The following is a 23,490-nucleotide window of genomic DNA, read 5'->3' as shown; positions in this document are numbered from 1 at the left end:
TTCACATGGCGGTCATGCAGCTGGCGAGGATCGCGCATGCGGCTGAATACGAATGGCCGCATTGTTCGTGCGCCAAATCGTTTTAATGGAGTCTTATTATAGCCGCCTTCTACCAGCCGATAACAGAATCGATGGCCGGACGCGATCGACAAGGGAAACGATCCCCGGGATTATTGCCAGCCGATAATTTCCTCGTAATACCTGGTTCCAACCGGCCCGGGGGACTGGTTAAAGGGAGCTTTGGACACTGACTTCTTTTCCCTCGGTCATTTGCCGGGGTTGATCGAGCGATAGGGTGCACCACGGAAGGATAATGCGACGGCTGGACAATATTTTTCATTCGGGCGTGTTCGTAAGAGGCTGTAAATTTATCAGTACACGGGTACTTCGATAGCGGGATTCCTCCTTTTAGCTCGATCAGCTCGCGTAGCCGTTAATTTATGCGAAACAACGTGCAAATTGGAGGCTAAGAAATTCGAAACCAGAAAATCGAGGTGACGCAGCTGACCGCGAGAAACGATCTAACATTCGATACATTGACCAACCGTTGATCGATCGAACAGTGATAGGATACATGATTTGGCTGCCTGTTTCCCTCGATTCGTTTGCAATCCAATCAAACACTGGTACCCAAGTACTGCCTTGGTTCTTGCATCAATCTGCCTTGGCAAGATTGTCAATTTCCTTGATTCGAGTGGCCAGCAGGTGTGTGCAATTAACCTCTGGACGATTACGTGATTTCGATCTGGACTATGAGATCTAAAACGCGATGTCTTTAACGCGTTCACTGTCAGACCGAACCCCTCGAATTGTCCGCGGAAACGATACTTTATTTTTGGACTATTGGAAATTAAGTCATACCACTCATATATGGTTCTTTAATTTGAGTCCTGGAATGAATTATTTAAAATAATCAGTATTACTAAAACGTGCAATCAGTGTCGTATATTCGAGTTAAATTCAAACATGCCGCCTCTGTTGGGGGACCAAAAGATCTTCCGGCGCCAGTTTGCAGCCGATACGACAAACGTCGAGGAGTCGCGTTGGCAAATACAGATGTCAAGTGATTGTCTCGCAAAGTATGATTAATTCGACGACACAATAATTGCCAGTCCGAGAAGAACGGAGGCGATAGTTTAGAAAAGATAAACGGGGCGCCTTTTCCTCCAGCAAGGCGAAAGAACCAACATCCCTCGTCACCGCATCTTCGTCAGAGCATCGGTTTATCTTCGGGCGATCTAGTAATTAATTTTAAACGCAATATAATTGGCTGCTCGTAATTTACCCAGGGCCCCCCGCATCCTTTCTCTCTCCCCCCTACGACGATGATTAGGGCAACGTACGGCTCGAAAGCTTCTTAATTGACTCGTCGCCCTCTTTTTCCACCGTGTCTTCTTTCTTTCTCGCGGCGGCCTTACCTTCCGCTGACCGTTCGCCTCGTTGTGAAACAAACCACCTTGTCCTTCTACGGTTAATGAATAATTAAGCGCTAGTTGTGGCTTCTCCATTTACCCTTGCTCCCGTCGCTCGGTCTTCGATCGAGAAACGATTGGAATCCCCAGCTGAGAGAAACTGACGTTCAACGGGCGATGCTTTATCTACTATATTAGTCTATAAACTATGAAAGTAGGGATAGGCGGAGCAAGAGTTGTATAGTCCGGGCCAAAATATAGCGAGGTCGTAAACTAAACTCTTGAGGGTTGGGACCGACTACTGCTGCGGCATTTAGGGCCGTACATGACATATTGCTTGAGGGTGCTTTTCTGAATGTTTTTCTGTGTCCGTAACTGCACTATCTTTTTTCATTTTCTTCATGCATATACAGGATGTTCACCCACCCCTGGGAAAAATTTTAATGGGAGATTCTAGAGGCCAAAATAAGACGAAAATCAAGAATACCAATTTGTTGATGGTGGATTCGTTAAGAAGTTATTAACGTTTAAAGTTCCGCCAGTACTGAATTTTTTTCTCGAAACTGGGTAGGATTTCGGGGGTATGTCTATTCACCAAAAATGATTGTAATTGACCCCCGCAACCGAAAATAATTTTTTCAGAACGATTTGAAACTTTTCAATTTCGCCGAAAAATTTAGGCACCTACCCCCTGTCGATTTTTCTTAAAAATTCGTTTTTCATTTTTAGTAATTTTGTTTGACGCCCTACAGAAAAGTTGTCTAATACTTTTTTCTAGGTACCCATGAGCTCTACTTCAGAAAAAAGTTTCATTGAAATATATTCACAATTGTAGGAGTTATGGCTGTTTGAAAATTGGACCATTTTTATGGGGTTTTTCTCATTTTGCGGGGTCAAGGACCAACTTTTCGAACATTTTTGCGATTTGTACATATTCTCCACCAAAATACGCGTAGTTTGCTTTTTTAAACATTAAAATCGTCCAATCCGTTCAGAAGTTATGACGTTTTGAAGATTCGCATGAAAATTCGGGCCGACATTTCTGGCCAGAAATTAGATTTTCGGTAAGGAATTTTTTTCTCGAAAGTACGTAGGATTTTGGGGGTATGTCTATTGACCAAAAATGATTACAATTGACCCCCGCGACCGAAAATAATTTTTCCAGAACGATTTGAAATTTTTGAATTTAATTATTAATAACTTTTTATCGAAACCTCCATCAACAAATTGGTATTCTTGATTTTCATCTTATTTTGGCCTCTAGAAATCCGCATTAAAATTTTTCCCAGGAGTGACCGAATACCCTGTATTATAAGCAGGTAAATTAAGATATTAAAGACTTGAGTAAGACCTTTACCTGTTACGATACCTCTAAAAATGGCGACACTAGATAAAATATTTCTTCGTACGGCCCTGACTATGGTCTAAGGCCCTTAGCTGCTCGTATTTCTGCCAATTCATTTGTTTCGGGAGCTGAAACGTGTAAACTTTGACACCCACTCGAGTTTACGACCTCGCTATATTGTGGCCCGGACTATACTCTCACGAACGCTCTATAGTTGTTTCTTGAGACTTGAATTTCCTAAAAAATTTCATTTCTAAACCTTCATCGTAAACTATCATCTTTGATAACTCGAGGAAGCATCACCCTTGCAATATAGACGTCAGAATCGTCCAACCTAGGCTAAGACGATTCAAAGACATGATCCTTGACACTTGAGACCCTTAACTTTCCTAAAAAATTTCATTCTCAAGACTTCAACGTGAATTATCATCCCTGATAGTTATAAGAAAGCATCGTCCTCGCAATATAGACGTCAGAATCGTCCAACCTAGGTTAAAACGACCCAAAGGCATCGTCCAGCTAGACTCGAGGCGATAGTCGTTTAAAAACCACGGGTCTCCCGTGAATTATGAAATCCAATCCGAGTTATCGCCGTGACTTATGGCGTCTAATCGACGGTGAGTCCCTGTTCCCGGCGGTCGGGTCACGCGGGGGACGGTTTCGATGGAGCAGCGGAGTACGCGAAACGAGAAACGAGCCAGCCTAATGCCCGACTAATTCCAGGATTTATTCGTGGCCGGGTCGCGGTGATTTATTTGCAGTTAATGCCAAAATATTTAGAGGCGGTGCGTACGCGGCTAACTAATCCCCGACCGGTTCAATTAGCCGAGGTGTGCCACGGGCTGGCGGCGCTGTTCGTACGCCAGCTGGTCTAAACCGGTTTAGGATCGGCCCGACAACGGTTAATACAATGAAATCGACGCCGAGTTAATCGTCTCCGCGGTCGACGATCGCTGCACGAGCTACGCCGGGACGTGGAACGCTCGAACGACGACTCGTCAGCCTCCTGATCCTTGAATTTGGAGTCTCGATGGCCGATTTAGGAGGGAACGTCTACTCGTAATCCGGCTTTCGACGGTAATTGACGCGACAAGGAGCGTGGCCGGTCCTATAGAACCGGCGTCGGTTGCTTTTGTTTTGTCAGGGTTAATTGGATCGATGTCGATTGCCGTCAACGTTCGCGAGCGTCAAGTTTGCTCAAGGTGGAAACACGGTATTGTCACTTAGCATGAGCTAGCGCACTGGCACGCGAAATCCTTTCATCGAGCTCCTCCGGTCAGCAAAGTGAAGCTACGGTCGACCATCTACGAATTGGGCTGTCCTTTCAACCCCTTGACACACGATTAAGTCCAAATAATCGTTCAAGTGTGTACTATTTAATTTTATTTAAATTTGTTCAGACAATGAATGGCTACAAAGAAGAATAGATGTGTTGATTTTAATATATAAGACTCGATGACGAGTGTAACGATTGTGAAGCTCAACGTCAGACAATACGAGAACATTTTATGGAAACACGATTCTCAAACTCTGTGATTTTCTATCACGAATACGAATTGGAAGAAATCTTAATAATATACAAGCTATAATCATTCTTCAACCTTAAGAAGTCTATAGAAGTGTACGAGTGTATATTTTATCTAAATTTAGTGTTTACTTGGATACAAGGATAAATAGGAAATATAAGAAACTTTGAATGTGAATATCAGTTAATAAAAAGAATGCAACTCTCCTTCAGACTGTGGAGATTCGTTCGATCGACGCTACGTAATCCATCCTGTGAGCGATTTCACGAGATTGGAGGTAAGGCGCGAGCCTCCGAGACGCGATAGAAATGTGTTTCCGCCTTAATTAGCAACGTCCGAGGAGTCCGTTGGCTTTGTACGGGCAGCATGGACGTCTCGAAGTCGTAAAGCGATGATCGATCGTTAACGAGCGTCATTCTCGTCACGCGGTCTGGAGGCACAAAACGGGCGTCCACCCCCGGACAGGTCGTAAATCGTCGTAAATCAATCGACACCATCCGGCAGAGACAATGAACGAAGATTATCGGGGAATAATCCAGGCATCGGCTCGTGTGAGCGCGGCTTAAAACGGTACCGAACGCCCAGGGACTACGGGATCGAATAATTGTTGTTAAGAAATTGGATTACCAGCTTTACGCTAAGCCAATTTCCAGGGTATTAAACGGTCTGGTGGAAAGGCTTGCCCAGCATGGTGGATCCTTAAATACCTAGGCGAAAGTCCACGTCTCTCGGGAGTTGATCTAAAAAAGAATACGGATTTATGGATCCTCCAAACTGAGGTTCAATAGGAATCGTCTTTTTCCTTCTGGAAATTCATTGTCATTACATCGATAAAGTTCAAAATAAATTGCTAGCCATTCACGAGCTTTCGAATCGACGCGAATCTAGCAACGAAACGGCACGAAAGGGGGCCCGGGCCCCTCTGAAAAAGCAACTTACACGCGACAGATATTTTCACAGCTAGACCAGACAAGAACCACCGGACTCCGACGTTCTCTACGGTCGACGATTCTCACCGCATCCCTCGAATGGCAAAAAACCGCCGTCGAGAAAGAATTCCACGCGAAACAGAGCATCCCTCGGGCCCCCTTTCGACTCTGCCCCCCTACCCCTTTGTTCGCCGTTTGCACTTCGGACGGCGTCGCGAGGATTCCGCGGCCCGACGAAGATCCCTGTCTGCCATTAAAAATGTATCAATCTCCGGGGCACCGACGAGTGTTTTGCGGGGATGGGGACCGGGCCCAGGCCGCCGCGGAATGTCCTTAAAGGCGTCGTAAAGAATAACGCGTGCGTCGACTATGAGGACGCGTCGCGCCGGAATTCGAGACTTTTTCCCGCGACGAGAACTATGCGCGCGTCGCTCGGTGATTTACGCCCGACCGGAAGCGGGGAATGTGATCGATTGATTCGTACAACGCGGCAGGAAGAGATTAGGCGACAGGATCGAGACGTCCCAAGTAATTGGAGTCTGTTTTATAGACGCGAGAATGTTCGGGTGGAAGGACGACGGGAGATTTTTCTGTTGGCGTTCTTGTTAGTGGCTCGATCCTACTTTGATTTGTGGACTACGTCTAGGGTCTTGCAAATTGATAGTTTGTGTATAAGAATACCTCGTATAACACGGTAGTTTAGATAAAAAATAGCCTTACAGATACATTGGATTTTAGAAATTGAGGATTGCTTCGAAGAATATGTGAAACATACACCAACGAGAGTCAGTGTCTACTTTGGTCGTCCCTTTGCAACCATAAAATATTTATTTATCCGTCTCAGTCGCTTTGCAGCAATATAATAAATTTCAATCCTGAGGAGGACCTTCGACAGGGTCGAAGTGTCTATATCGTAACTCTTGCGTACGATTCATTCTGCACCTAATGCCCAGTAAGGGAGCCTGACTTTTTCACAGATACTCAAGCATAATTTTCCATTTGTTGAACCTTTCTCCCAACGAATTCGATCATTTCTAAAGCTTCAATTTGCAAAAATTACAAGCTTTTCTTTAAAAATTTTCGATTGCTGCCAACGTCGCTAATATTATCCAACAGAAATTTTAGAAAACATGCTTCCCGTTAGGAAACTATTGGAGAAATAAAATTTGCTACATTCCGTCGCGAGGAAAGTTTCCAGAATACCAGTTGTCGTCGAATTCCTTCTTCCACAGGCGAGTCAGCGCGGCTGAGTAAATTCACCGTCGAATTTTACGTTCAGCCCATGCGATGCCGAATATGGCTTGGCAGGAAGGGGGGATCCGCAGAGGGGGGACGGAGGGGCGGGGAGTAGGCCCTTCGAAAGAGGCAGGAACATCACTAAAGTGTCAGCGGCATCACAATTCGCGAGGAGCAAAAGAGCGCTTGTTAGCGGTCCTCGAGGCCGGCAAAAAAGCCAGCCGAGCCTTCGGGAGTGAGCAAAAAGTCCCCATCCACGGCCCCCCTGCACGCGTCTCTCGCGCTGGAGGGGGGAGCGGGGGTCCCCCGTAGGATCCAATGGGCCCAAAACCTCCACGGCGAAACAAAAGCTACCGCGCTCGATTCTTCGTTTCCGAAATCGACGAGATCCGCGCGACAAATGCGACTCGTCAAAACCGCGGAATTTTTCGACAATTTTTCCCCCCTCCAGCGCATTCGTGACGTGAACTATGCGCGTTTCTTGCGACTGATCTATTTCTATCGCCGTTTTTACGCAGGAGCTATCCCGGTAAATTTAAGCAACTCGTTTTGTATCCTCGAGCACCGCGAAATGGAGCTTACGTTGAAATATTTTGGGAGTACAAACTTAGATATTAATTTACATCTGATTTCTTGAAGAGGGCTTAGAATTAAGCTAGAAATAATGAAACGTGATCTCTATTTCTATCATATCGATTAAAACGGTAGCATTTTATATTTCACGATCGTACGATACAACAAAGGGGATGTGTTTAGCGTTATCTGGCGATCAAAAATCAACCCTTGAACCTCCCTCGGGGCTACGGCACTGTCTCGCGACGACACCCCTGGCGAATTTCCATGGGGGCCCGATCGAGGGGGGAGGGAGAGGTCCGCGGGGGATAAAGGGCCGATTGGACGCAGTCGAAAGTCGCGCGGTAACAAAAGACGAGTTCGCGACTCTCATCCCCTTCAGAATTCTTCGATCCCGATCCACTACTTCCTCCTTCCAGTGTTTCTTCGGCTTCCAGTGGACGTCGCGTCGCGATCGGTCTTTGGTCAGAAGCCGACAGCTTCTCCCCTCCGCGATGTTTCGATACAAATTACATGAAGAGGGACACGGACGAAGCTAAGGCATCTACCGCAGGTCCAGCGGATCCACTGAGAGGATACCACGAATCGGGACAGGAAAGACTGATGTTATCGCGAGCTCGCCGCGGACCCAGTCTTTTTGCCACCCTCTCCGCAACCCCCACCCCTTTTTGCTACGAGTTCTTCGCGCCTTTTCGTGATTTTCGCAAATATTTACTCGCGTCGGATTCTTTATTCCTCGATCCTCCCCACGAACGTTCGTGTTTCAAACCGTTTCACCACCGAAACGCTGTTAACTTAATCTTTTTTTACTAAAATTTTTATTCGAGATATTTTTTCGACGATGGTTCCAAGAAAATTTGTGATATTCATATTAGTATTATTCAATGTACGCTGTTCCCAATCTAGTTTCCAGCCACGTTGCCTTGAAAATATCATTAAGAGTCAAACTTGCTTTGCTAGTTTCCAACTACGCGTACCGGGGGGTTTATGATCGAGAAATTATTCAGCTGCCAGGTTAGGAATCTATTTCGCCATAAACGTCCGCTTTCGAGACAAATTGGAGTGGTTGTGACTTAGAACACTGTTTAACGTTAGCTGTGACTATCTATTTAAATAAATATTTAAACTGGAATAATATTCTGCCCCTGTAATCTAATTTTCACTGAATACTTTTCGTAGTTTAAAGTTTAAGTTTTTCTCCAGGATGACACAATTTGTAACCGGAAATTGGGTTCGTAGAGTACGCGGGGCGTCTGCATTCTGACGTTTGGTCATCCGTCGCGACGCAGACGCTCCGCGATAAAATTATAGGTCATAATTAAATTCGAAATTCCTGCGGCGCAGAACAATAAATCTCGATCGGTCGTTTGTTCGCGAACGAGCGCGGCTGCTTCGATTGTTCGAAGCGAGCCACTCTAATTACAGGCCACGTATCTCGGACTGTAACTTATCGTCAATTACGATCGCATTTGTATCAACGTTCACGGCCGATAGCAACGACAATTTGCACCGGGGCTGTGCCGCATCGACTGTCTCGCGCGTAACAATCAATTTTCAAATTGCCGCTCGGGGCTATTGTCTCGCTCGTTGCGCGACATTTGTCGTTTCGACGCGCAGAACTGATTATGCTCTCTTTACGAAGCTGTCGCCGGTGACGCCAACCTTTTACGTACTTTAGGTTTGCTCAATTTTACAAAGAAGATGAAACAAAATATAGCTGAGTTCGATCCTCGTCATGTTTATATTTTGGGCTCATTTTCAATACATTTGCGAAGATGAATAGCATATTATCATGCTATAAGCCATATTATTATGCATTCAATTCTATATAGTTATTTTTTGAAATTATTACACACTTTAACGTAATGGTTAACTAGTTCATTGAGTATGTTCATTTTATTTTGTCTTTGCATATTTACAAATGTTTTTTAATAACTTTTCCATTATTTTTGTTTACTGGAAAACACTCTGAAAGATCCTGTACAAAATCATTTCCAAACGATGCCAAAAACCAGCACTTTTCAACGTCCTCATCCAAATTTGGGAGATGAAAACCGTTCGCCGATGTCAGAAACGTGGAAACTCGCGTTGCACGCGAGCCGAACCGAAAATGCAGCAAATTGGACGAGCGACGCGGGTTAATCGCGGATCGTAGCGTCGGCAAAAGGCGTCGCCGATTCCGTCGGTCTGATCGCGCGTCCGAGAACAAGACCGGTGCGTGTCGCACGCTCGTTAGCAGCGCTCGAACCGCGCTGGAATATGCACGGGGCCCTCTTTCTCTCCGGTTAACGAGCGATCCGCCCTTCCTACGGACACGCCGATCCTCGTCTAATCTCGATCGTTACGACGTTAAACGCGCGAAACCGACGACGACCTCTCCGCGGCCGCGGCCAACCGGATACGTATATCTTTCGCCGGGCCTCCAAGCAAATTGCTATCCCTCTATTGCCCGTATTTGTGTGTCGAACCCTTTCGTTCCCTTCCCCGTCCCTCCCCGCGCGGCACGGTCGTCTCCTTCTTTTGGAATGTCTTGTCGTCGGTCTTGTTTCCAGCTGGTCTCGCGGTTTCGGCGCGCTCGTCGTGTTCGTTCTCCGCTTGTAATGCTGACCAGAAAGGAAAAGGACGCGATTCCATGTGGGGGATCGAGGCATAAGCGAACGCTGGATTCCTCCAGAGATCCTCCGAGGTTCCTTCGATCTCGAGGGGGTGGCGCGACTCAGCCATTTAACGATCACCGCTTTTCCGGATTTTTATTGTTATTCGTTCCATCAAAATAAGGCTACAAATGTAATTTTAACGAACAACGCGGAGACAAAATGTTAAAAAAGCTTAAATATACAGTTTAAAAAAAAATTCAAGGTGGTACAATAAGAGTTCGTGATTAAAGACGATCTACTGCCTCGAACCTGGATCAATTGACATCAGAGAGAAACGTACGTCTTTAACAGTCTAAATAAAAAATGTGAAAGGATCAAATTCACCATTTGTTCGCGTTTTGTAAATTTGAAATTTGTTTAACAGTGTACACACTGGTTGGGTTGTTGGATACTTTTTTAATAATTATGATAGATACGATCAGACCGATAGGGACCAAGAGTTAGATATTTTTATTGTTAAAGATTGTACCGCGCAAGAAATCAACTGTTGCGTTTTCTAACACGAAAGTCGACCACGCGCGATAATGTCGTTGCAACGTTGAGAACACGCGTGATAAATGACATTATTATACTAATTTCAACTATTTATTAACGTCGTCCAATCTAGGCGGCGATCCAAATATGGCAACTTCCAACAACTGGGTTGTTCAACCCCACGACGACTACCTCTATGCGCGACATAGTCAAGCACGAGCAATCATAAATGCATAAAACGTTCCTGAACGGTAAATTAAAACTGGCTAATATTCGAGAATTTAACAAATATGGAAACGTTTCCCAACAGGTTTTCCCTTCAGTTCTAAGTTGCTTGGGTTAATTAAGATAATTCTAGTCTATTAAGATTGATTCCTGTACGTTAATTCTCGTCTAATGATATCTACTAGTTTCGTAAGTTCCACCACAAAATTAATCATAAATGTCTCGCATGAATTATAATTATCTTGAACAAAATTCACTATGCTTATTTTTAATTCTTTCTTTTCTCCTTTGTATACAACCCTATTACAGATTTCTTGAGTTTGTCAATGTTCTAAAGCACTGAATAATAATTAATTCAGTAACATCCAAACTGAAGTCACTCGCGTGGAGTAGCTGGTGTCGCGTTTTGCTTTTTGCTCAGCGCACTGATTCGTATTATATAAAATCGTGGTTATTACAAAACATTACGAGCGGTTTGTGGACAATAAACAACATCGCGATTCATTGAAATTCACCGATACAGTGGCGGTAGAGTGGCCGGCGAGGAATCAGAAAGAACTTTTCTTGCGTGTCTCGTTCTTCCGTTCCCGACCTGAGAACCATTCAGAAGAGGAACACCTGTGCAGGTTTGTACGCATTCCACTGTTTCTTAGGTGTAGCTCGTACGAGTCTGTGATGTCATTCCTGGCACGATCGCGCGAACGAATTCGCAAAACCAACGAAAACAGCCGGTAAAAATGTTGACGATGCTGTTCTTCGTCCACCGTTTCGAGGTGTCCGCATTTTTCTTTCTATTTGCTAATTCCTTCTTTAGTATCGCCGAGTCCCTTTCCATCGTCCCACAGGGGGATCCAGAAGATTGTTTCTTTCCCGCGAGACGGCTAACTACCCTTCCTATCATTGCACGTCGTTAAACAATCCTTAAACGTTGCTTTCCTACGAACTCAGCAAAATATACAATTATTTTCCTTGTCCTACCTACCTCAACCTCAAAACTAGGTTTATGTAGAGAAGTACCGGGTTTTCTTTCAGTTTGGATACAGGTTCATATCATTGCATCGATAAAATTCAACATAGATTGCTAACAAATGATATTTACGAGTTCTGTAACTTTAAATAAGGAATCTAACACCCCTCATATTCGTTTACACCAATATTCGGATGAAATATTTTTATTCGTTATTAAATTTGTCCAACATAGACTTAAAATGGTCTCTCATGACGTACAGCAGACGTCGATAGGTTCGCCGCGTTTCGTTTCGAGTTTCCTTTTGCATTTTCCTACGATCTTCGGGCTCTTCTGGGGGCCTGCTGAGGCCCCGACACCGACCGGTCCCACGATGCGCGGGGGCCAGCTCTCCGATCCGCCAGTCGGGAGGAGCGTGTCATCCCTCAACGTCAATCCGCCGCGGCGGAGCACGCAAAACGAAGCGACGAAACGATTTGAATGCGTCCCGAGCGCGCGGCATTCCGAAAAGTCCCCGTTGGTTTTGTCCTTATACCCGCTCTACCCCCTCGTCGGGCCCCCTGGCGGACTACCTGCGACGTGTCACCTGCCGCGGGGTCCGGGGACGTCGTTTTTTGCGACACGCGCGAAACGAGATAATTAGGACCGCTCCGGAGAACGTTTCGTTAAGGCTCGTTCCGAACGCTCGATGCTGCGGGACACTTGTTCCTCAGATTAAATCCCTGTCGCGGACACTAGTTCTGAATCGATACGCCGTCAAACCTTGCTTAAAAACCTCTACAATTATTTATTACCCGAATTAAAAGCACAAATACAATGGTTTTCACTGGTACTTCGATCATAAACATAGAGTGAAGAGAAAAGATGCGAGAAGAATTTTTTTCTCGAAAACGAGTAGGATTTCGGGGGTACGTCTAAAATGATTGTTATTGATTCCCACAACCAAATACAATTTTTCCAGAACGATTTGAAACTTTTTTTTCGCCAAAAAATTTAGGCATCTACCCCCTGTCGATTTTTCTTAAAAATTCGTTTTTTATTTTTAATTAATTTGTTCGACGCACACCGGAAATGTTGTTTAGTACCTTTTTGTAAGTATCCATGAACTCTACTTCCAGATTAAATTTCAATGAAATCCATTGACTATTGTAGGACTTATGGACGTTTGAAAATTGGGCAATGTTTATTGGGGTTTTCTTATTCTACGGGGATAAGCAACAACTTATCGAACATTCTTAGAGTTTCTACGTATTCTTCACTAAAATACGCGTCGTTTGCATTTTGAAACTTTAAAATCCTCCAATTCGTGCAGAAGTTATGATGTTTTAAAGATATGCGTGAAATTTCGGGGACCCATTTGTGGCCACGTATCATGTAAGGTCTACTCGTGTACCTCGTCTGTAGAAACTCGTCGGGACCGCCATTGCCATTGATGGATCATAATCCGCTGGGAAAAAGCGTAGAGCGAAGACAGTTTTGCGAGCAGAGTTCATCGACGATGATCGCGGAAAAGGATCAAAGGATTCCCAAGGATCGAGTCTTTCCCACCGAAGGAGGTCGAAGACAAATGTCGTACGAATCGCGGACGTTAAAGAGGCAATGTAAACGGAGGCTATTACCGGAATAGCCCTTGTGCGGCATTCCTTTGGGGAATCTTGGGCCTTTTCGCCACCATCGTGTTCTTTTCCCGTTCTTTAACGCCGTTCCGCGCGATTGGCGCTGCTGGCACGGAAATTCCGACTTTTGCATATCAAGGCACCGCCACCGTTTAGCCTGCCATTACCCCCAACAGATGCGACCAATTCGTTTGGGAAACAGAGGGGATTCCTCGACCATCGAAACGAGAACTGGCGCTAAGGTTAGTCCTAATTCGCACTCGGGGTCTCTCGGGTCCAAAATTTTATTTAAATCTACCTTAAATGCATCACCGGTGGCTCTGGGACACCAGCCAATCCTCTTAGAAAAATTTAATACAACCCTCCATGGCCGATTTAATCCCCTAAATCGTACCTTCGTAAACTTTAATAATTTTAAGGCTTTATTTGAGTTTTCTACTTTACTTGCACGTTATAGATATAACCAGATCATGTATTTTGCGTTAATTAATAAAATAACAAAAATGACGCCTCACGCGAGGACCAGTGTACTTTAAAAACCACTTCTTGAAACGAATGTGAATTTAACAGCAACGCGTTTAGCAGTTTTCGTGGTCTCGTCGGTTCGTCGGTCCCCGTCGATTGTTTCTCCGCTTCATTCTTCAACGCTTCGCAAAAACCGTCGCGCTTAAAGTCCCATAAAGAAAAGAGCGAACCGCGCCGCGGATCCGAGTTTCGCGATCGCCTCGGCATCGGGAATTTTTTGCCGTCCAACGGAAGAGAATTATTGCGAACTAGTTTAACGTTCGAGGCTGCGCTGGACGAGGGACGTCGAGGGGCCGGGGGATGAAAGAGGAAGATAAGTCGTTCGTAGGTCGCGCGAGGGCCCCCGGAGGGGGAGGAATTGACGAAGGAGCGCGACTTATGCATACCGTGTAAGTGACGCGCATGAATAATTCATTCTAATAAAATAATGCAGCCCGCGCGGTGCCCCAACCGAGCAAAAACCATCTTGGATCGTCCATCGCGCGTCCCCCTTGTCCACCGGGGCCCCATCCTGAATTCGCGCCAATTTCGTCGCGATTATGCCAACGCCAAGAAACTTTAACGAGAACGGTATAGAGAAATACCGTACAATATTTCTGATTTCGATCCATTCGCGTCGATTGACACAGTGGGCACCGGTGACCGGCACTTTCAACTTACAACGTGTTGCAAAATTGTAAATAACGCCACTTTAATTTGAAATATTGTAAAATAATAAATTCACCATTGAATATTTCTATGGTTCACGCTTTGTGATTTGAACAAATGTTGAGGACATCTTTGGCAATGGCAGTTAATGTGTAAAAAGGGCCCACGTTGGGCCTACATGTTGGTGACGAAACTTTTTATTTATCGTGTCGATATTTTATATTATATAGATTAATGTAAACATTGGTAACTCTTTGTATTTGCGATGGAGTATATTATAAATTAAAAAAGGAGTCGTGGAGTCGTGAGACCCAAATTCAATGCAAATTTTTGCAAAACGATATTCCGATCATACGCACAAATGCGGGATACGGTTTCGACCGTGGCACAATTCTTCACCGCAGTTTCTCAACGCGTTCCAGATTCTAAACGGGAGAACGATACTCTGAATACCAGGTTCGTATTCCGGTGACAGCCGGTCAACCCCGAGCAGAGCGTGGCTTGACAAATAGAATTTTATAGTCGCTTTTGCGGTATTTATTGCCGCCTCGACGAAAAATACGATCGCACGAGCAGGAATCCATTTCCCAGCATGTAAATTTATAGTTCCATTGAGCTTGTTTTTTCTTTTATGCAATTAGAAACTTGGTTGCTAGCCGTCAGGCATCTCGAGGGTAGGATAAGAATTAGGTCAACGCGTTGGATCGATTTCGTGTATGTGTGACAGCAAATTTAATTTTCATATAAATAAAATATTAAACACATTTAATTTGTGCATAGTTAAACAGAAATTCCAAGGAATATATTGAAGGAAACAAGTGATTTTCTAGAAAGAGAATTTTGTTTTTGGATGTTGGAAAATTTTTCAATGGAGGCTTAATGTTTCGACACCTTTGACCACGCTAATAAAATAGAATAAACATGTATCGATTAATTCCCCTTTTGAGGAAAATAAAAATCGTTTCCGCGAAAGAAGGTTCCCCGCAGCCATCGACGCGGAACAAGAAAATTATCGGAAAGTTTCTATTCTATTTGCAGCATCCCCGACGGAAATGGCGACCCCCGGCGAAAGCCAGGGAGGGTCGAAGGAATTCGAGCGCGGAAGGTTCGTGGCGGAAAAGCTGGAGAAGATACAGGATCCCATTTTCCGGGGCTCGATCCGCCATAAAGATTTTTATCCTCCCGCGTTCCGACCGCTGGAAAATAGAATTGTTGTCGGTAAATCGGAAATTGCCGCGTGGCTTTCATCGCGGCAATCCGGTCGCACCGTTTCCAAGGTCAAACGAATCGCTTCTTTTACGGGACCATTCCCGTTGGAGAACCACCGGTTATTTAGTTAGTATCGTCTGCGGGAAATGGCGGGTCGCGAGAAAACAACGCCCCTCGAATTTATTTTCCTTTTTATTTCCGGCGCAAATCACCTCGGTGTTTATCGCTCTTCCTTCGAGACGGGAAGGACTTTTAAATGTTCTTCTGCAAACAGCCTCTACCCCTTCCCGACCCAGTCAAAAATTTCATCTTGTATGATCGATCATTTTTATTTGTGAAATATATCTAAATATATAAACTGTGGGCGTCATTAATAGCTGGAAATTTCTTTTTCGTACGATACGACAGTTTATATTCAAGATTATACATTACTTTTACTAGAAAACCTTTAAAAAAAACAATTTTTAGAAGCATTTAATTCGCAAAATTGTATCAAGTAGGAACTTTTAGTTCACAATTTGTTTTGTATAAATTTGTAGGATACTTTTGGTTGCTGGTTTGGAAAAAGAAAAAAATTGTCAAGTCTTTTTTAGGAAATTGATTTTTTCCACCCCCGGTTTGAGCATCGCGCGAGGATCGGGGAGGTAAGGGGCGAAGAAAAAACGAAACGGTGGAAAAAAGCGGATAAGCCATCCCATTTCCCGGACCCGATTCGCCGTAAAGATTTTTACCGGGCGCGGAAAATAGAATTGTCGCCTTGTTCACGGTGTGTTTCAATTCCCGCGGCAGGACGAAGGAGGGCCGGTCGAGTGGCCTCGAAGAGGATCGGGCCGCAGGATGTCCGCTTGGGGACACATTCAATCGTTTGGTGGCAAACGCTTTCAAGATGGCGAGCCCCACCCGGAGTCGCTCTAATCGATAGATCGCGACCGACCGCTCGGATTTATCGATTCCCGGGGACGTCCTGCTGTGAAATTGTCTTGTTTATCGGGAGTCCAGCCCCGTTACAGGACCCCCGACGCTCCAAAGAAATCGAGTCCCATCCCCCCCCCCCCCCCCATCGCACCAAGGAGTCTGACTTTTAGTGGATCGGGGACAACTATGAGGAGACATTGGAAATTGAGAATTTTAGGAGCGTAGAAATATTCGAGGATTGGAAAATTAATTCCTGGAAAATGGGATTAACCTCTTAGCTATTAAATTTTAATGATTCCTGAGGTTGAAAAAAGAATCCAACCCATAGAAAACAATCTGTGACCACGAAAATCAGGGTGAATTACAAACGTCGATACACATGTGAAAAACCGGATTAAAAGCTCGAAGTCTGACGATTCAAATTAATTGCACCGATCTCATTACGCGCGTAATTCCAGGGAAGACCGTGTCTACCAGTTGATCGGCGAAAGCGATATCATTCAAAAGGATCATCCATCATCCTTCTCCAAGTATCGTGTCAAACGGTTTCGAACTTTTGTCCGGACAAACGCGAACGGGAGAACCATTTCCATCCCGAACCAGCGAGTTTCGTAACGCGGGGAAAAAGGGGGGGAAAAAATGGTAGCGGCGGTAGTCGACAGGTATCGTCTGTGGAAGAACTCCATCTAGAAACGGGAGACGTTGAAGGATGATGAAAGAGGAACATGAGGGGATCCCCTTTTCCTCCGGTCAACGGATGATTCCCCCCTTTCTTTACATATGGCGCTTAGTACAGGCTATAACCATCGATAATCGGCCAATAGGAACGAGCCCGGCACGGATCCTCGGCTATCGTCGAACCCCATAGATTCGTAGGCAGCATGACAAATAACGCTCACAATGGGCCATCGTTTCCAGTCGTGTACCCCCCTCCTTCTCGCCGATCCACAGTCGAGTTTCCAGCCCTTCCTACCCCCTCGTGTTATACACGACCAGATCGGTTCCGGCAATTTTACATTCACGTCAGAGCTCCGCTGATTTATTATAATGTTTGCTGCTCGCTTTACTCCCCCCCTTCACGGTCCCCAACCCTCTCTCTCGCTCCTATGATTCCCGTCTTCTCTGGCGCTTCTTCGCAGCCGTCGCTCCTCCCCCATTTATTTTTAATTTCCCTTCCGTGGCTGGAAAATCTTTTCGAAAAACTCACTCGTTTTCCAGGGACGGACGCAAACGAACTGGTAAACCACGATCACTATTCGTGGAAGCAAATTGCGACGACGAATGACTTTCTACTTATTAACCCTCTCGGGTCTAATGATGAAATATGCGCGAGTGATATTTTAGAGTCAATGATTTACCGATAATATACGTCAACGCTGAAAAGTATTCGACAACGTGAGTGGTACAACAAGAGTTCACTTTTATTTACTCGCGGTCGCGTCTTTCAACTCGCCTGTACTGTTACTAGAAATATTCTTGATTCTCATCTTACTCTTATGTGTACAATGTACTCTGGAATGACAAATAATTTTCATTTGCTTTGTAAATAAATATGTAAAATAGAAGAGGTATACCTTGTTAACCCCCTTGACGTACGATTTAGTTCCAAATAATTTTTCTAAGGTATTTCATTTTGTTTAAATTTGTTCGTACAAGGAGTGGCCTCGAGAATGAATACTTCGTGAGTGTAAAAATATGTTGATTTTAATATATGAGACTCGATGACCCCCTTGAACGGGTTAATTGTACGTAAATCTTAGTATGAAATATATTCTATTCGAATGCAATGACTTTTATCATAGTAGAGGTAAACACAAAATTAAAAATGAAGCTTATCAGTCTTTTAAAGGATGCTTATATAACATGTAAAATAAGAATATGTAAATTATCCTTAAATAAAATAAAAATAAATATGTTAACCGAGCCAGCGCGTGAAAGACGATCCGTCAACCGTCGATTCGAAACGGGACGAAGAAAACAAACTTGAGGCAAAATCGAGAGAGAGAAAGAGAGACGAAAAAATGGTCCTCACGTCGTTTTAACGATCAAATCCCAATCGGTTTCGCAGGGATCGAGCGGATCGATTCGATCGGGGCCGCGCCGACGGTGCAGTCAATATCCAATCGGCTTGTTTGGTTTAAGTTTCGGCGGCTCTCTTTTGTTTGTTATTTCGCGCGTGCCGAATTAAAATTCATTCCAGGCCCGCCCCCTCGTTTCACGTGCTCCTATTTTCGTCGCTTTTTCATTTTCGGCGCCTCGTTTTTCACCGGTCGTCCCGATATCGCCGGACACACGGAGGGGGGAACGCAATAAATCGGCGAAACGATTTTACGCCTGTTTGTTTTTTTTTAATTTTTTCGTTGCCCCACCCCCTCCTCCCCCCCCCCCCTTGGGAAAAAATGATACGCCCGGACGATTGGTTTAAGCGTGAAAATTTTAGACGGATTTTTGCAACAATCTCTCGATCCCCTAGTTCGAAATTACAAAATTCGAATTATTTGTCAGCAATGTTGAATTTTATTTAATTTCTCGAGCGTGTGAAAGCTAAAAGTGAAAATAACGATTCTGGCGTGCGACTGGATCGTTAAAGAAATGGTTTTCGCGGCGGGCCGGGCTGATTTACATGAAGTCTCGATAAATACCAGGAATTCCCAACTGATTTAATTAGCCGACGCGTGGACCCTACGACGAATATACATACAAATGGCGCGAAAACGCGTGTTCAATAACGACGGGTCGACTTTCATCGAGCGAAATTGATGGCTGTTTAGGCGAACTTAATGAAAACGAGCCTCGCCTTTCTCGTCCGTCTCTGTTCCGCCTCGCTCGTCGCCTTTCTCTCTCCCTTCTGGCATTCTTCCCGCCGGAATTATAGTATATTTATCACTGTTTCTCTGGTGGAAGACAAGGCTGCCAATTAGCCGACGCCAATCATCGTCTTAAATCACGACTCGTCCGCTAAAGGTTAGCCGGATTAACCCGACATCACGTCGAATTAAGTCGTGCTCGTTGCTCGGCCGCTTTAGATTCCCTATCGACCGTCCTGTCTGTTCGTTGGCCACTTCCTTATTCGCGTCGAAAAGATGGGAAAATGTACATTTCGAAACCCTTTACAACCCTTCACAATTTCATTCCATGCTTAAAGTTACAGAATTCATAAATATTTTATCGATGCAATAATATTCAACGCGACATTGATCGGACAAGATGGCGAAATTACCGAATGCAAAATTATTTTATATTTTTTGCTAACGGAACGTATCATATTGTTACGATGAAAAATATTTCTCGCGGAGGCAATAAAAAAAGTTTGTTTTCGCTCGGTATGGCCAATTTATCCCGACCTGGTCCGTCCTCCTCGAAGCAAAGAACCGATGAGTCGAGCCACCCTGAATCGTCTCTTAAGCAGACTGTCAAATAACGTTCAAAGGCAACGGAACCGGCAACAAAGACTGGAACAAATTGAACGTCCAATTCCCTTACGATTTTTCGCGATTCGCCAGTGACTCGAACGCGCGTCAGCCGGCGAACAAAGACGGATCTACGGCGGGCCGAGTTGCAGTTAAATGTGCAACGTTGCACCCTCGGGGAGACTGTGGGAACGCGGTTTGAAGACTTCATTATTTTCGAGGGGAGAAGTGCCCTTTCTCGTTAGGGGATTCCTCGCCCAGGGCGACGCGAGGCCGTCTTGTTAAAATTCTCCGAACTGCATATAACCCGGACCACGCACCAGCCCCCGCTCGTTCTCCTCCTCCCCCCCTTTCTCCTCCGTGTTCATCCTCCATCCCCTCGCCGCCCCCGCGACGCGTCTTATTTCGCGTTCCGCGAGGCTCGTAGCTGTTCCAGCACCGAACGCTATAAACCTGACGCCTCAATCTCGCGATAGACGTCGCTCGTAACGAGAATTGCGCGGCTGAGAGTCACTGACGGGAGTGGGAGTGGCTACAGGACCGGACGTAGGAGTGGGGAGAGGCGTCAATTAGAAATCGTTTCAGTCGGAGACGGTCCAGACTATATTCGAACGATAAATCACATCGCGAAAAAAGATCGACTATTGTTTTGCTATTTCGGGGTAATGAGTATTCCTCTTCTATCTATACTTTTATAGAATTTCGCCTCGATAACTTCGGTTAAAAATTGTAGCCCAAACACAGCTTTTGGGGAAATAGTACCATAACATATACATGGTGGATCACTTAAAAATAAAATCTTCGTATAGAGTAATTAATCGACGTGGAATTCGCTTAAAAACTGAAAAATTTGAGGGAGCGCTTAAGGAGATATTCGGGAGCACTTAATAAAATCCCAATTTAAGGATACGATAATCGAGCCTGCTCGTCGAAGGGTCGATGAGGCTAACCCCTCGTAACCTCGCTCCGATTGGCCCGGCGTTTAGGGGATGATTCCAGGCACGATACCGTCGCGTCGCCGGTTGGCCGGATTTAATTAATCGATCGCACGCATTACCAGCCGACAAATGGTGGCCCGGTGGTTAGAACGCTCGCATTTAATGTCGACGATCGTTCGTCACGAAGAATTAAACAAGCTCCGCCGCGGAGATGGATTCACTTTCGCGTTTCAACCCCTGAATTTCCACCGTGTAAACTAGCCTAATTTCCCCCTAACAACAATTTTTATACAGATCTATTTACTACAGAATTTATCTTCCCTTCCTGAATAAATACAAAATTGCATATTAGATTTTGAAATTATTGTATTATTAGCACAATTTGTCGAGGAAATTTTGTAAGATTTGTGAACGATGTTAACCCTCAAACGATATTGTATAGCGTTTTCTATTCATTAAAAATTCTGCTTAAACAATTAAAAATATTACTAACATTTTACCCCTTCAAATTAAAATAGATATTTTCAGTAAATCTTCCACTGTTTCTTAGAATTTCTGAAACTAGCATCAGTCATCTTCGTAATTTCAAACACTACACGTAAAAATCTGATCCTACAAGGGTTTCGTGAATTAACGAAAAACAGTTGCGTTCGAAATTTGCGTTCAGATAAAAATGTTTTCCATCGGCGAGGGTCGCCATCGCAGGAAGCCTGCTCCAGCATCCGGAAGGAGGGTCGCGTGGATAAGGAGGGGGGGTGTGTGGCGCAGGGGTGGCAGGGTGGTTTCATAAGTTATCGATTGAAAGGGACCGGTGGTGGGAAGAGTGTCAGTTTCCATGGCGACCGAACCTGCGCCCTGCAACTTGGACGTTTACCTTAATGCCCGGGAATTACGGGACGTGATTTTTACCCCGGTTTTCTCCCCCCTTCTTTCCCTCTCTCCACCGTCGAGGGCGCTTTAGGCGATAATGTAATTTTATCTGCGCCCCCGCCTTCTCTCTCTTCGACGAACTTCCACGGTCGTCTATACTCCTCATCCTCCCCCCGCATACCACCTTCTTCCACTATCTCACCCCCTTGTTTCAACCCCCGACGATCGACGGGCGACAACGTTTTCTTCGGCAAACAACGTTAGTTCATTGGCCGGCGGCGAGGAATTAATTGGATTCCCGGGAAATTAATTGCGGCAAAAGCCACACCCGGCCCCCGGAAATTAGTGCCCCTAACGTCGCGGAGTTTTCGCCTTTAAACGGAAGAATCCGTGACGGGGGGAAAAAACTAAACGATCTTGGCGATGGCCACGAACCCTTGACGGACTGGTCCATTAACGTTTCAGCGATTTTGACGATCGGGGGTGGTATCGATCCCTGGAACCGAGAGGGTGCGAGAAGACGTTGGTCTCGGATTATTCCTTTTTACTTTTATTAACGCACATGGTCGAAGGAGCGGGGATAGCGAAAATATCAAATTTTGCAATTTTTTACTCGACAAAAACCTATCTCTGCTAGAAATTGCAAGGGTAAATAAACAACGTTGAAAATTGAGGAGAAAACTGAGTTTGGAAATTTGGCAAAACCGAGGAAGAAAAATAGGAAAAGCTTCGCGGAAAATAGATACAGAGTAATTTCTATTTAAATTTAATCAATCCGAAGTACAGACGAATTTTTCGTTCAGATTTGCTCGATTTTAATAAGCACAGATTAATTTCTATTTAAATTTAATTAATCCGACGGCGTGCCGGGGCAACATTTTTTCAGGGAAGATTTTAATTTTTCAACGCGCGGTTCGTCGGCTTGGATCGCCGAGAAAATTCTGATCAAGTGTTGCGCGTTGGATCGTTGCCACGGGCACGATCCACCCCTAACTACGCCAGTGGATTGGCAAGCCACCCCCTCGGGGGCTGTGCCAACACAAGCCCGCATTAGCTAACTGCGCCCTGATTCGTCGTCGGATCGATCCGAAAAACGAGGAAACTTAACGCGAATTACGTCACCGGCAAGAGAGTTAATTCTGGCGAAATGAAACGAAAGCAGCGTCGATTGCGGCGAAAAGTCAACTCATTTGAAGAAATTAAACGGCGGAAAGAAAATGTTGCCAACACCGACGATATTCATTATCGTCGATCGATCCAACGTCTCTCCATTAATTTCTGATTACTATTTCTCCGATGGTCGTGTGCTGTATAAAATCTGAACTTTACGAAATAAATTCACAGTTAAATCAATTACATTTATAGAAAGTATTTATTGTGGTATCTAATAAACTTAAAAGATGAAATACGTCGTAACAACCCTTAGCATTTATTTCACGCAAAACAAAGGCAATTTCACGACACCTTGCGATTCTAATGGTTATTAAAAAATTCTTTCAGCCATTTCGTTCGTCCATCCTTTCAAAGTCACAACTCGACCCGAAATTTCGTACGAGTTATATCGTCGCGAGGTTCCAGGTGAAGAAACTGTTTTCGACGTGAAAAAAACCTTAAATTACGACCATTTATATTCTCCGGAGAAATCCACCCCCTAGTGATCCTTCTACGAGCCCGAAAAGGCGGGGTCTCGATTCTTCGAGAGGGAGAGTGATACCGTTACCATGGAGTTATGTAAATCGTCGGATTACTTGTCCCTGTAAATTGGAATTCAGCCAGGGTGGGGGTTAGCGATGGCTTCGAGACACGTCGAACAAAAAATTGCTAAAAATATTCTAAACAAATTACACCATCACGAATACTACGTCATGAAATATTAAAAATACCTAGAAGACATTTTCTACGAAATTTTCAACCCTTAATTCTGGTACTTTTATACGATTGACAATTTGAAAATTTATATTCAGTGATCTGTTTAAAAAAAAAAAATTGAAACTTGCAAAGTATGTGCATGCAGT

General features: G+C 44.6%; 1 protein-coding gene across 3 annotated transcripts in view; it reads right to left on the bottom strand.

The window, feature by feature from the left end:
* The window catches only part of LOC143346523 (oxaloacetate tautomerase FAHD2A, mitochondrial), a 96,418-nt gene that overhangs the window by 37,352 nt on the left and 35,576 nt on the right, over positions 1-23,490 (bottom strand). The window lies entirely within an intron of this gene.

Source organism: Colletes latitarsis, chromosome 10 (assembly GCF_051014445.1).
Source record: "Colletes latitarsis isolate SP2378_abdomen chromosome 10, iyColLati1, whole genome shotgun sequence".
Lineage (NCBI taxonomy): Eukaryota > Metazoa > Arthropoda > Insecta > Hymenoptera > Colletidae > Colletes > Colletes latitarsis.
The sequence above is the reverse complement of the archived record's forward strand: the minus strand, read 5'-3'. Positions and strand labels throughout refer to the sequence as shown.